Below are 13,127 nucleotides of genomic sequence, written 5' to 3'. Positions count from 1 at the left end.
GCCACTTAATCACTTCATCACCTCCAAGTCGAGTGTGAATTGAAATCGCTTCAGACGATTCAGTGCGTGCAGGAAACTGAACAGTTCATTCAAACTGATTCGCGAACCGATTTAGACAGATCTGCCAACTTGTTTGATGAAGTCTTTGAAGAGAATTGACTCAAAAGAGTGATTCATTTGCGAAGTGAGCATCGCTCAAGCCCAGAAAAAAAGATATGGCGCGCTTGGAATAAACTACGCATTTAACAGTATACTGCATTAAAATAAAGTAACGAGAGGAACGTCGCCCAACGTAACGAAGTAAAAGTACAGTTTTTTCATTAGAAATGTACTCGAGTTAAAGTAAAAGTACCCACATTCAAATCTACTCTTATAAGTAGCCTACAATTTTTCCAATAAAATACTCAAGTAAATGTAACGAAGTAAATGTACTTCGTTACTACCCACCTCTGTGTTTTATCTTTTAAAATGATGGAAATTATTTCAAAATTCGGATTTAAAAAATGGCTTTGTAGGCTACTCAGACTGAACTTCTATATCCACAAACGGTTGACTTTTTTTTTCCAGTCGTTTATTTCACTATGAACTGGACGATCGAAAGGGCAAAATATTTCAATCTTCATTTTACAAAAAATATATTGTATAACAAATGTAATAATGTTATTTAATGAATATATAATCAATGTAATATGAATACATAATTTACATTTCTTTTAAGAATAATGACTCAAATGTGGGAAAGAAAATGTAAATTATGCTTGCAACAATAGCTGTAGGTTAATTGGCCTGGATGAGTGTGATTGGCCTAATATTGTGTCCCAGACCGGCATTACATAATTCCTGAATATTTGTTCGCGTAATTCGCAGTCGAATATGGCGTCATTGACGTATGAAATTTCACGTGTTTTTTATTTTTATTTTGCGCCGTCAAATATGGTTTAAAATGCCGTTTTTGACGCCGTTTGGCTGTAAATGCGATTAATCTATAGCGTAATTCTGAACCACGTGGCTTGCCATAGATTACTAAAATGTGGGAAAAGGGATGAGATGAGAGTGCATGGATACAGTTGGATGCATAAAAGCCACTAGAAGACAAGCCTGCAACCTTCAGCCAAAAAAAGGAAAGGAGACCAGAGTCTGTTTTTATTTGATGCATATCAATGGAGATGGAGAAGAGGCGGATGGGATAAAAAAATATATATATACAAAAAGTTGCAATTTTCAAATGGGGTGGAAGATTCAAATATACCAAAGGAAATGTAATTTAAATGAGTATGACATATTATCTGGGTTAGTCAGGATATACTGCAAAGTCCTTTCAGATGAATGAAGCCTAATCTTTAGATGAGGAGAGCTGTAGCAGAAATAATCCACCAAATATCCCACAAACAATATGAAAATCATTGTGCGGATACAAAAAGGTCACAATATGTTATAAGGACATACGTTATAAGGACGGAGTTCTTATGTTAAGTAACTCTTTGTTTTTTTTAGAGTCAACCTTCCTGGCATCAATAGTCAGGCCCTTCTAAAAACAAATAAGTAAACTTACATCAGTATACATGTGAATAAATATATTGTCAATAAATAACCACATATGAAACATGAAAAAGAAAACGGCATCTTGCATTTTAAGTGAGCAGGAGTGTCACTCAAAACTATGAACCATGCAGTGCTAACTCCAAACAAATCTAACTTCTTCTTGTTAACCCTTTTGGACCCTGCGTCCATTACAATGCACATCACATGTCAACCCCCCCTTTTTTTTTTTTTTACTTCTGGAGCATTTCACCTAGTTTAAAGCCTGCAGTCCATGAGATTGGACGTTTGTCATCCAATCAAATGGCAGTAAAGCTCTGCATGTAGTAATTATATAAAAAAAAAAACTACATTGAAGAGGATGAAAGGGGCGTTTCAGCACCGCCCACTTGTGCAAATGAAATATCGGACCCATAAACCGATTTGTAAACCACAAACGAAAAATCGAGCCAAAATCAAATTTTTCGTTTTTTTAAACTAAACTAAAAAACTAATAAAGGAGCTGGTTTTCATTTCTCGTTATTCCATTCCGAACAGGAAATGAAATGATCAAAAAGTACACGGACTATGGCAAGCCGTTTTAACATTTAATCCTTAAAACCTACTAGTATCTAATTTCATGCTACTAGTACTTATTCCAGATTGGTAAATTGGTGAAGTAAATTGGTACTACTTATTCATTAGATACTAGTACTTATTCATTAGATACTAGTACTTATTTCGATAGTGACTAGTAACTATTCTTTTGTTACTAGTAACAAATTTAAATTTTTTGCCATTGACTTCTATGGGGATCTGTTATTCAGATATCAACTATTCAGTTCTGACTAGTATGTATTCCAGTTGTGACTAGTACGTATTTATTAGATACTAGTAGTTATTTATTAGGTACTATACTTGTTAAAAAGACACTAGTATTTATTAATTAGATTCTAGTGCCTATTAAATTGGTACTACTTATTTATTAGGTACTAGTACTTATTTTTTAGATACTAGTACCTATTACTAGATACTAGTATTTATTAATTAAATACTAGCACTAAGTCATTATATACTAGTACCTATTAATTAGCTAGTACTTATTCAATAGATACTAGTACCTATTTAAAAATACTAGTACCTAGTTCAATTAAATCTTACTAGTAAAATAAAAAATCTTACTAGTAACATTACTAGTAACAGGAATAAATACTAGTTTCTAATAAATAGGTACTAGTATCTATTGAATAAGTACTAGTAGCTAATTACAGGGTTCCTGCAGGTTTCAGTTAGTCAAATTTAAGACCTTTTTAAGACCATAAAGATTGAAATTTAAGACCTACACGACGCATTGCCAAAAAATATTCAAATCAAAGAATTCATTTTATTTCAATGAATTCAGTAATTGAAAAAGCATTAACTTAATTTACAGATAAAGCAATCACATTAGTAACCTTCCAGACCCAACAACGCGTGTCAGAGAAAAGAACAGAATCAGATATAATTTTTTTTATCGAAAATTGTACTTTTTATATTATAGGCTAGGCCTAATGTAAAAAACACATAATTAGATGATTTTAGTTGATCATAGTTGATCATAACTAGAGATGAAATGGCATGAACATTTCACTTAATTATTATAGTGCCAAAAATTATCACTGTTATCACAGAATCCTGTTCAAAAGTACTAATACTACACAATGAAATCAATTCACCAAGTTTTATGTCGAAAAACAGCAAATAACAGATAAAATTAGCATCAATACGCACTAACATAAACATTAAAATAATACGATTAAAAATGATAGCCAGATTTTAAAAGTGTCTTGCAACATGTTATATATGTACAAGTTCAAATTAAGTTGACAAAAAAGGTTTTTATAAAAAGATAAACCTCACATATTTCAGACTTTAATTTATCTTTTTTGACTCATTCTTTTTATAAAAAAATTATTTAGTGACATTTACAATACACTTTAGCTTATCTTTTATTATTAATAGTAAAATTCGGTCCAATTTTCCCGTGGCGTCTGTCGTTGCTATGCAACTCCACAATGACAAAAAAGTTTTAGTGGCTAATGGATTTCCACCGCCGAAAAACGCTTGCTGTAGCTCTGTTACAAGATTTATTTACGGAGAAGAGAAAAACACCCGTAGTGTTTGGGTGCAAGCGCATCCTTCATGTCTTTTTTCATGTTGCTGCGCCTGGAAATAAACGAGCGTGTCGCTTCAATTATAAGCGCGCTTACCCCGCGCCTACATTTGAATGAACTTGAGCGCGAAAAAGACGCGATATGTGAACACTGCCTCTTGGCGAGCGACTTCGATACTTTTTTGCTACTTTGTAATAACTTTCTGTGGCCAGCGTTTCTGGAAATGAACGACGGTAAAACCTTTTTTAAGACCTGACTAAATGAAATTTAAGACCACGGATGAAAATCTGGCTTTTTTTTAAGACGTTTTAAGGCCTTAAATTTAAAGTTCAGAATTTAAGACATTTTAAGACTTTTTAAGACCCCGCGGGAACCCTGTAATTAATAAGTACTAGTATCTAATGACTTAGTACTAGTATTATTGAATAAATACTAGTATCTAGTAATAGGTACTAGTATCTAAAAAATAAATACTAGTCCCTAATAAATAACTAGTATCTAATAAATACGTACTAGTCACAACTGGAATACATACTAGTCAGAACTGAATAGTTGATATCTGAATAACAGATCCCCATAGAAGTCAATGGCAAAAAGAATAGTTACTAGTCACTATCAAAATAAGTACTAGTATCTAATGAATAAGTACTAGTATCTAATGAATAAGTAGTACCAATTTAATAGGCACTAGAATCTAATTAATAAGTACTAGTGTCTTTTTAACAGGTATAGTATCTAATAAATAAGAACTATATCTAATGAATAAGTTTCTATTGAATAAGTAGCATCTAAAGAATAAGCACTAGTATCTATTGAATAGGCACTAGTACCTAAAGAATAAGCACTAGTAGCTAATGAATAAGTACTAGTACTTAATGGAATAGATACTACTATCAAAAAAATAAGTACTAGTAGCATGAAATTAGATACTAGTAGGTTTTAAGGATTAAATGTTAAAACGGCTTGCCATATAAAAGGGACAATTTGTAATATTTAACATGTAAAAGTAGGTGTTGAATTACCCCACATAACATGACAGGACACATAGGAAAAACATAAATGGTAAATGCATAACATATTTGTAAAAGTTAACATAAATATGCTGTAAATTAACAGAAATACATAGTATTTAATGTAATAATATATAATATAATGTAAACTCTTAAGTGCATCAAAATTTGATTGCTGAACTACTGTGTGTATAATAAAGTTTTTTTTTTTTTGCACAAACAGTCTCATTGCATGAAAATATACCACGAGGAAATTAGTATGAAGATAGCCCTAGCACATACTGAGATACAAGACTATCAATTTAAATTCACAAATTACATAATAAACAGTCAAATTAATAATCACAAATTGAAACAACACACCTTTAACCCTGCCTTAGTGAGGCAACCCTTACAGAACAAAAATATATTTTAATCAATATATCAATTGGTTTTTAACCGTATATTTGAAAATATACAGAATATATTGTGTTAATATATTACAATATATTGAATAATACACAAGGAATTGCCGCTTTCATATATTGATAAATGTGACAATATATTTACTAATATATCATAATGTATGTAATTTTATATTCAGTAATACACTTCATAATATATAGATGTATATGTGATTAGATATGGTACTGCATGTGTAATATATTGCAGATAAATTTACTCATGCAAAATAAACACGCAGAAATAGAGAAATATGTAATGTAATATATTTATTATATTCATTAATTATTTACATTATAAATTATTAATATTTTCAAGCTAGTTATAACACAAAAGAAGGTATTTTGAAGAATATGGGTACAATGTAAGTCAATGGCTACCATCAACTGTTTGTTTACCCATATTCTTCAAAATATCTTCTTTTGTGTTATGCAGAAGAAAGAAACTCATACAGGTTTGGAACAACATGAGGGTGAGTAAATGATGACAGGATTTTCATTTTTGGGTGAAGTATCCCTTTAAGAATATTCCTGCATTACAATTCAAAGCACATTGTCGTTTTGGTTTTGATTCTGTTTACACTCTGCTTACACAAAGCAGGTAAGAAACAGCTGAAAAATAAAAAAAAATCAAGTTTACCCTTCATCTCCTCCCATTCATCTCTGTTGAAATAGATGCGTTCAGTGTGGTTATCATTTTTACATTTTACAAAAAAAAAAATTACACCATGTAAACCCACTAATCCCCATTTATCCAAAAACTTGATAGTAGTACTCGTGGGTCTTTTTTAAAGTGTAGTTCCCTGCTGCACTTCTCAAATATGAGCAGTCTTTGAAACTGTCTTTGTTTGGGCATCTCAAGAAGTCCGTGGACTGGATCCGCTGCCAGGTCAACTACTTTCCTGTCAGGAGAGGCTCTTAGATGTGGGGCATGATGATTAATTATTAAGCCACAAGGGGGAACACTTTGTTTCCAGTGAGTGCTTCATAATCTGCAGCAGCAACAGGTTCAAGTTGTATGCCTCTTTTCATTGCTTTTGTTTGAACTGTTTGTTTAGCAGTCAAGTTAACAGCTAACTTTTCAAAGTCTTTTACTCTACAACAGACTTGCTTGAAAGATGTTGATGTAATCCTCTCTGCACGTAGTCGATGCCAAGTGGTGCTGCTTTGGTTCCTGGTTCCACTTTCCAGGTGTAGTGATTCCTCTGGTGTAATTATCACACCTCCATAGAAATCATGTTCTCTCTGGTTTAAAACAGTTGTGTAGGATTTTTTTGAATTGTGGGCTTTCCTGTAGCTCAAACAGTAGAGCGTTAGGCTAGCGCTTGCAACGCCAAAGTCATGGGTTCGATTCCCAGGGAAAGCAAGAACTGATAAGAATGTAAATGTGTACCTTGAAATGCAATGTAAGTCGCTTTGGATAAAAGCGCGGTACTATATGGATAAAAGCGGATACTATTATGCATCATCTTCCAAATGCATAATAGTAAATAGGAGAGTGGTTGTGGAAGCAGAGGCAGTGTAGGGTGCTCTTCAAAGGACACTGTCTGCTGGGGTAACTGTTAGGTTAAAACAGACCCTAAAGGTAGCTCACCAAACTCTGTGGAGACCAGTTCTTTCTGTTGCTTTCCAGTTGTGGCTTCTGCTTCCTAATGTTTTTAGGTTTTCCTTCAGTTTATCTTCAAATTCACCACAGGGCAATGGAAGAGGGACTGGGCAATAAACATTTGGGAGAATTCCAGCACTCGTCCGGTTAACTCTTTGGGGATTTGCATTTGGTGGTTTTACTTTGGAAACTGATACTCTGCTGATTGACTTTGGCTTCAGTCCTAATGTTCTTGATGGCACATGCCATGTTTGAAGCAAAGAGGTTTTACTTGTTCTGGGCGGTACAGATTTGTGCCCCATTTTTAGGTAGTGAGCCAGTGTGTACAGTAGTCCCAGTAAGTGGTTGCAGTGCCCCAATCCTGCTTTACAAGTGCAGTGGGTGTCTTGGATATATGGGCCCTCTGAAGACAGATCCACCTGCAAAAAAACAGCAAAAAAACATTGTTAGTAACAAAGTCAGTATGAGCACTGAAGGGGTGGATTCTTGAAACATTTCAGGACTTGCACAAAGGCTACTAATAAAATTCTGATTTCACTACTAACCCATGAACATTTCCTGTTTGTTTTCCAAACAACAGTTGAAGACACTTCAGTTCTAACCAACATTAACACGTTTGTCATAATGCTATTATCCAAATGTGGAACTTTTTATAATTTTAATGGAGAAATTAAAATAGTAAAACAGGAAATGTCCGCCTGTTGCTATCGTTTACATCCCTGGAAATGGTTTATAAATACATTACATTATACTGAATGTGTTTGTTTAAATGTATACAAGTACATTATATGAGTAAAAATAATAAGTGTGTGTGTGTGTGGGGGGGGGGGGGCAGTTTATGTTTTGGAACATGCTAATGTTAGCAGGTTTAAGCTTAACCTGTTTTTTCCACTAACTTCCTTATAAAACTTGTATAAACCAATGTACTTAAATTGGAACAACCACTTATCATAAATAACCTATATTCATATCACCTGTACACTCTGTAATGACTCGTTATACCCGAAACACCTGGTATTTAGTATGAACCAATACAAAAGGTTGAAAAAATAAACTTAAAACCTTGAACTTCATATGAACATGGAGGGTGCAAAACATTGCAAAAAACAAACTAAAACCTTGAACTTCATATGAACCACACTCAAAAAAATGAACTTTAACTATTGTTAGTTTTACTACACCCACCCTTGTTCACAGTACATAAAACATAAAAGTAACTAAATTAACACAAGTTAACTATGTTATTTCTACAAAAAATGAGTACTGTAGACTTTACTTAATAAGGGTTTGATTGGGCAACTTAACATTGTTGAATGAAACGCAAAACCCCATAAAATTTTATCTTTGCAGATACCGCACCTGCTCACTTGGAGGCGGAGCAACGGAACAGAACGGAAGACAGACGAAAGCGCCAAGCACAAACTATATTGAGGAGGAGAAGATGGTGACTTTGTCAGATATGAATATTTAATAATTCTTTACCATCCTGTTAAATATCGCCAGGAAAAAGTGGTGTGAGTGTTCACAGAGTTATGGTTTTAAATCACGTCATAGTACGGAATCTGCACTTTTAAGAGTCATGAACGATATAATGCTCTCCACCGATACCGGGCAATCTGTGGCTCTGGTCATGTTAGATCTTAGCTCTGCGTTTGATCTGGTTGATCATAATATCTTAATTTCTCGTCTTGAAGCATCCACGGGTTTTCGGGGTATTGTGCTAAATTGGTTTCGCTCATATTTGTCTAATAGAAGCTTCTCTGTTCACATCGGGCAACAGTGTTCATCCAAAATGAAACTGGGGTCCGGTGTCCCGCAGGGTTCTATTCTTGGCCCGGAACTGTTTAATCTGTATATGCTACCTTTGGGTTCCATTTTATTTAGACATGGAGTTTCCTTCCACTTGTATGCTGACGACACTCACATTTACCTGCCTCTGAAGCGTGACGACAAGTCTGCTTTAAAACCATTAATGGACTGCCTGGACGAACTGAAACTCTGGCTTTCTGGTAATTTTTTTAGTCTAAATGAGAGAAAGACGGAATTTATCATGTTTGGCCCCAATGATCGTAGTACACATGATTTTGACCTCCAAACGTTGTCACCGTATAGCACCACCTGTGTTCGGAACTTGGGAGTCTGGATTGATAACAACCTTAAATTTGAAAAGCAGATATGTGCTGTGGTAAAATCCTGTTTCTTTCACCTCCGTCTCTTAGCTAAGGTTAAGCCATTCCTGTCTGCTAAGCACTTTGAGATTGCCATGCATGCATTCGTAACATCCAGATTGGACTATTGTAATTCTCTATATATATCGGTATTTCGCAGAAATGCATCACCCGTCTACAATTAGTCCAAAATGCAGCTGCACGCCTCCTCAAAGGGAAGCGTAAATTCGAACACATCACACTAGTTCTGATCTCGCTTCACTAGCTACCGGTTAAATTCAGAATTGATTTTAAAGTCTTGCTATTTGTTTTTAAGTCGCTACAGAAACAGAAATTCACTTATCTGAATTGCTCCATCCAGTATCTCAGTCAAGATCAATAAGATCGGGGGACTCAAATTCACTATCTGTCCCACGAACCAGACTAAAAAACAGGGGTGATCGTGCCTTTGCAGCCTATGGACCCAAGCTATGGAATAGCTTACCGCCTCATATCAGATCTGCACAAACTTTGTCACTTTTTAAATTGTTTAAAATATCTTGATATGTTTATCTCTTGTGTTTATCTCCTGTGAATTATGTTGATATTGTGCTTGTTTTACATATCTTTTGGCCTTGTTAAGCACTTTGGTCAACGCCAGGTGTTTTTAAATGTGCTATACAAATAAAATTGTATTGTATTGTATTGTATTGTATGTTAATTTATGTTATTGGTGTATTTCAGAGTCTTTTTTTTTTTTTTTTTTTTTTTTGGCAGTTATGCTAACACGTGTTAAACATAAGGAAAGCATGTAGTGCAAGGACTGCAAAATAACAGTCTTGATTAGATCTCAGTTGTTGAAACACTATATATAGAAATAAATAACACTATACATTGTGCGCTTTTATAGCAAGAAAGTTAAGTTTTATGTACAAAGGACACTATAGATATTTTGAATTGGATCCGTTTCCAAGGCACGTTTAGAGCTGGGTGGATTTGGCGTTATCCTCTCTGTGATTATAAAGTTTGTATATATATATACACTCACCTAAAGGATTATTAGGAACACCTGTTCAATTTCTCATTAATGCAATTATCTAATCAACCAATCACATGGCAGTTGCTTCAATGCATTTCGGGGCGTGGTCCTGGTCAAGACAATCTCCTGAACTCCAAACTGAATGTCAGAATGGGAAAGAAAGGTGATTTAAGCAATTTTGAGCGTGGCATGGTTGTTGGTGCCAGACGGGCCAGTCTGAGTATTTCACAATCTGCTCAGTTACTGGGATTTTCACGCACAACCATTTCTAGGGTTTACAAAGAATGGTGAGAAAAGGGAAAAACATCCAGTATGCGGCAGTCCTGTGGGCGAAAATGCCTTGTTGATGCTAGAGGTCAGAGGAGAATGGGCCGACTGATTCAAGCTGATAGAAGAGCAACTTTGACTGAAATAACCACTCGTTACAACCGAGGTATGCAGCAAAGCATTTGTGAAGCAACACGCACAACCTTGAGGCGGATGGGCTACAACAGCAGAAGACCCCACCGGGTACCACTCATCTCCACTACAAATAGGAAAAAGAGGCTACAATTTGCACAAGCTCATCAAAATTGGACAGTTGAAGACTGGAAAAATGTTGCCTGGTCTGATGAGTCTCGATTTCTGTTGAGACATTCAGATGGTAGAGTCAAAATTTGGCGTAAACAGAATGAGAACATGGATCCATCATGCCTTGTTACCACTGTGCAGGCTGGTGGTGGTGGTGTAATGGTGTGGGGGATGTTTTCTTGGCACACTTTAGGCCCCTTAGTGCCAATTGGGCATCGTTTAAATGCCACGGCCTACCTGAGCATTGTTTCTGACCATGTCCATCCCTTTATGACCACCATGTACCCATCCTCTGATGTGTAGGATTTGCACCATGTCACAAAGCTTGAATCATTTCAAATTGGTTTCTTGAACATGACAATGAGTTCACTGTACTAAAATGGCTATAATAAAATGTGCTGTGTAACCTGTTTTTTTCCCCCTATCTTTCAGAGTGATGGTTCAGACAAAGAAAATGACTGGGTTTGATCGGCCAACATAACATTGTTGAGTAAAACGCAAAACCCCAATAAATTTGACCAAAGCTGCTCACTGGGAGGCAGAGCAACAGAACGGATGACAGACGAAAGTGCGAAGCACGAACCACATTGAGGAGAAGGTTGCGACTTTTTCAGGTATAAATATTTATCTTTACCATCCAGTTAAATACTGCCAGGAAAAAGTGATGTAGCTGTTCACAGAGTTATGTTCATTTATCAGTCTTTTGAGTTTTAACGTTTTTTTTAGGCAGTTATACAAACTCGTGTTTCTCAAGGCAAGCATGTGGCAGTGCAAGGACTGCAAAATAACAGTCTCGACTAGATCACAGTTGTTGAAACACTATAGATTAGTGCATGGACATTATGGTCGCGGTAATCGTTTTCCGTGCACTTATTCCGAGTGTCCCTGTAGTTTTAAAACCTGGAATGTGCTACACAGCCATCTCAGTCATAACCATGCAAAGGAAGTTAGATTCCTGGTACAATGAACACTATCGATCCTTTGAATTGGAACCACATCCAAGGGATGTTTCGTTTATAGAGCTGGGTGAATTGGCAGACCGTTATCCTCTTATAATGTTGGTGCTATCCGTATGGTTACCTTGAAAAGGTACATACATGCTGCTTGACCAGTTTTCTTTTTTCTCTTTCAGAGTGATTGATCAAACAGAAAATGACTGATCCAGCAAAATTCAAAATTGTTCTAGGCGATAGTAATTCATTGAAATTGACGCTGCCCTCTGGAATACCCAAATCTATTGAAGAGTTTAAATCTGAGATTAGGAAACAATGTGGTGTCACAGGAGATTTCAGGCTACAGTATCTTGATACTGACTTTGATGATTTCTTGAATCTTACCTCAACTTTGGATCTCCAGGACAAAGGAACAGTTAAAGTGGTAGCACAAAGTGCATATGATGTCTGTTCTCTCTCTTCTGCGGACACTGATATACGCACATCAACTTCATCTCCATCACCATCTTGCCTGTCAGTTTCTCCAACAACATCAGATGTTGCTTCTGCCTCAACTTCTAAGCTGTCTTCATCCACAACGCTGAGGAGTGAAACCTGGCCAACTAACTTTCCGATCCCTAAGTTTCCCTATGAGGTAGAGCTGGAACTGCAGAAAGCCCACAAAGAGTTCTTGAATGATGGTACTTTACTTAACATAGACTCAAAGCATAAACTAAAATCAGAAATTCTGAAATCCTTGGCTGCAGAAGTAGTGAAGTACAAAGTGTACCCTAGGATTGAAGAATATTAAGAGGTTGCGAAAGCGCTTATTACAAAGCATCCATGCCTACAGGAAAAGGGATCAGTTGGTGGGTTCTATGGCTGGAAAATCAGTCTACAGTGGAATATGGCGAATTATCGGCGTACACTACGAGCAGCTGGCTGTTCTGAAGTAAAGCTAAATTCTTTAAAACACAAACATGGTGAAAATACAAGTCCAAATCAAGTCAAAAAGCCGAAGAAGGCTAAAGTCAATTTCTACCCTGATTATCCAGCTGGAGAGAACAAACAAAGCCTAGAGGAAGAGCGACTGGCATTGCTGTCTGAGGTTCAGAAAAGGGACAACCATCAAATTATTAAACACAAAATGGAAAAAAACTTTTGTCTACAGAAGACATGAAGTAATTGAAGAGATGCCCTTCATTGTTGACTTCAAAAGCAGATGGCCAGCTCTGTTTTGTGAAAATGAGGTAAATATGATGGTATAACTATTTATTTCTTTAATAGTTTTAAGTGGTGAAACAAATGGTAATTAATTTCCCTTATGTCTAATTGTGCTTTAGTTATTCATGTCCATGCAGAGTTAGCCTAAATGCTTTTGTGTTCAGATGTCAATAAATGACCCTGAATATATTTTTAAACATGAAAGCTATCCTTACTATAATCTTATGTGTCTTAAATCTGCAGATTGCTGCTGAGTTCACTCGAATCACTACCGTCCCACTAATTCAAACATTTGTGTCAAAACTGGATGGTTACACAAGCAAGCTGGCCAGCATCTACCGGAGAAAAGGAGGAATTGCAGGACGTAAAACTTGGAAACTGATGGCTACCATTGATGAGGTTTGTTATCTGTATTTATGATGCTGTGGAAATTGCAGTAATTTGTAAGAGACAATTTCTCACGTTGATCACACGAATGCATGTCGTTT

At 35.8% G+C, this 13,127-nt stretch overlaps 1 long non-coding RNA gene across 1 annotated transcript in view; it reads right to left on the bottom strand.

Annotated features, from left to right (window-relative positions):
- The window catches only part of LOC307166921, a 293,883-nt gene that overhangs the window by 259,526 nt on the left and 21,230 nt on the right, over positions 1-13,127 (bottom strand). Inside the window, exon 2 of the long non-coding RNA XR_013822706.1 lies at positions 5,976-7,146. This is a non-coding gene — a long non-coding RNA (uncharacterized lncRNA). The remainder of the gene's footprint in view (positions 1-5,975; positions 7,147-13,127) is intronic.

Source organism: Squalius cephalus (assembly GCF_949319135.1).
Source record: "Squalius cephalus genome assembly, chromosome: 11".
NCBI lineage: Eukaryota > Metazoa > Chordata > Actinopteri > Cypriniformes > Leuciscidae > Squalius > Squalius cephalus.
This window is presented reverse-complemented; position numbering and strand designations above follow the sequence as displayed.